This window comes from Myxocyprinus asiaticus, chromosome 45 (assembly GCF_019703515.2).
Source record: "Myxocyprinus asiaticus isolate MX2 ecotype Aquarium Trade chromosome 45, UBuf_Myxa_2, whole genome shotgun sequence".
In the NCBI taxonomy this organism is placed as follows: domain Eukaryota; kingdom Metazoa; phylum Chordata; class Actinopteri; order Cypriniformes; family Catostomidae; genus Myxocyprinus; species Myxocyprinus asiaticus.
In genome coordinates this window covers 19204683-19207536 of record NC_059388.1, presented here as the reverse complement: position 1 = coordinate 19207536, position 2854 = coordinate 19204683, and positions in this window count along the sequence as shown.

Below are 2854 nucleotides of genomic sequence, written 5' to 3'. Positions count from 1 at the left end.
ACCCTGTGTGTTCACTGCGCTGAAATGACATTAACGTTACTCTCCTCCGATTGGCTTAGACGCGCAACCCCCACCAACCCCTTCACAGACTGACATTCTTGCTTCTCCGCTCTCACTTTCCTAGCGGTCCTAAGTAAACTGTACATCAGCGGATGGATGAATGAGCAAAAGTGCACATTGGTTAGGGGGATATACTGAGAAATCACAACGGTACGCATTTGATCTAAGCGTCCGATTAGTAGTGATTACCCTATTGTTTGGAAAATATTGAAGGGGGATAAGACACTTTATATAAAGGATATTCGCTAACACTTTACTATAAGGTTCCATTTATTAAAGGGATATTTCGGGTTCAATACAAGTTAGGCTCAACTGGCAGCATTTGTGGCAAAATATTGAGGCACTTACATTTACTATTACATGTATTCATTTAGCAGATGCTTTTATCCAAAGCGACTTACAAATGAGGAGAACAGTAGAAGCGATTCATCCAATAGGAGACAGAAGGAACCAAGGTGCTGTAATACAAGTTTCAAAATTGCTATAAATAGTGAGGAATGTGAAAGACAGAGGTAGAAGAATAGATAGATTTTTTTTTTTTTTTTAAAGAGTGTGCATTAGTAGGATAGGGTCAAGGGTTCGCAAAAGACCTGTGTATTTAGGTGTATTTTGAAAGAGGCTAGAGAAACAGCTGCTTGGGTGGAACTCGGCAGGTCATTCCACCAGCAGGGCAAAGACGAAGTGAAAGCTCGGGAAAGTGATTTTGTGTTTCTATGAGGTGCCGTTCATCCACAGAACGTAAGCTTCTGGAGGCACATAGACCTGAAGTAGTAAGTGTAGATAGAGGGGTGCGGAGCCAGTGGCTGTTGTGTGAGCAAGCATCAATGCCTTGAACATAATGCGAGCAACCATTGGCAGCCAGTGTAGTTCAGTGAAGAGCGGCGTGACGTGCTCTTTCTTGGGCTCATTGAAGACCAGTCGCACCGCTGCGTTCTGGATCAATTGCAGAGGTTTGACTGTACATGCAGGAAGGCCTGCCAGAAGAGCATTGCAGTAGTCCAGTCTAGATATGACAAGAGCTTGGACAAGAAGATGTGTAGCATGCTCATATAGGAAGGGTCTGATCTTTCTAATGTTGTACAAAGCAAATCTGCAAGATCGGGCAGTCCATGCAATGTGGTCTGTGAACAATGGTAGGGAATGGGGCCAGTCCATAAATATTAAAATACACATTGTTTCAAAAGTATAACCACAAGATGTAAGCATTTTACATGTTAACATGATTTGAGTGTGAAAAATGTGTTTACTAACCTCATCAGTGCGAGGTTAAATCCAACATTACAATTTCGCTGACATGACAACGCTACACCAAAAACCCTATCAGCGATTTTATCACACTAAAGTCATGTAAAACAGATCTTGTCATACTAGAGTCATGTTATAGTTCTGAAACAGTGTGTATTTTAATGTTTATGGACTGGCCCCATTCATTTCCATTGTAACAGCGATTTTTAAATGAACAAGGGATGTGTCGAAAAATGTTTCTGTGGTAATCAACATTTAACTACAAATGCTGTTAGTTGAACTTAACTTGTATTGAGCATGGATTTTTCTCCTTTAACATTAGTTAACTACTTTAGTAAACATGAACTAACAATGGACAATATTTTTACAGCATTTATTAATTTTGGTTAATGTTAATTTGAACATATACTAATACAGTTTTTAAATTAAAAGTTGTATACTGTAACATATGGTCGATGCATTATGAACTAACATGAACTAACAATAAATAACTGTATTTTTATAAACTAACATTAACCAAAATAAAATAAATGCTGTAAAATATATTGTTCATTGTTAGTTCATGATACCTAATGCATTAGCTAATGTTAACAAATGAGCCTTATTTTAAAGGTTCTTTTGTTAATTTATGTGCTTTAATAATAAATTATGATGCAATTACAATATAAGCTGAAATAGTTCTCCTCAAAACTTAAAAACCCTCAAACTCCCACCCTTAACCTATACGACCGTCTTTCTCCTGTTGAACACAAAAAGGATAAGCTTAGTAAAATGTCCTGGGTGCTGCATGCAATGAAAGTGAATGGGTACTGGGTCTTTCCAGCCCCAACTTTGACAAAACAAAAGCACCATAAAATACAATAAAAGTGATCTAAGTCTTCTGAAGTCATACGATTGCTTTGCGTGGGGAAGAGACCTAAACTGGAAAATCTTTTTTTTTATAATAGGTCCCATCAACCTCAGGTTTAATGTCGATGAGATGCGTGAGAACTAATAATGTTTGATTGATCTCATTGACATCAAACCTTGCACCCTTTTTTCAAGGCAACAGAAGCCCCAGTTGTTTGGAACTGAGAGTCTGTGATGGACAGGGAGACAGATAAATGATTTACTGCACCCTTGAGACACCCTGAAGTGAAGTGGCTCGCTCAAGGGCACTTGCCGTCCATCTTTACTATGTTTTAGTCAAGGTTTACATTAAAAGGCATAACTATGACTCACATCAATCAAAAAGTAATTGCATAACCAGAATTCCTATTCTATGACTCAAGTCAAGAACTTGATTTTGGGTTAATATTACACAGCTGAGTTACTTCAGTCATCGACTGTCTGGCCTGTCCATCAAGAGCTTGTAACTGTGTGTGTTTGCACTTAGACGTAAATCTTACAAGTTTAAAGAGCAGAAACATCTTTTCTTGACACCTTGACAGAACCGGCTCCGCAGCACTCTGTCGCAGACAGCCTGGGCCCCTGACCTAATTCATTGGGTCTGCCACAATCTGCCCCCAACCCACAGACACAATGACAGCAGAAACCCCTTTCTACCATA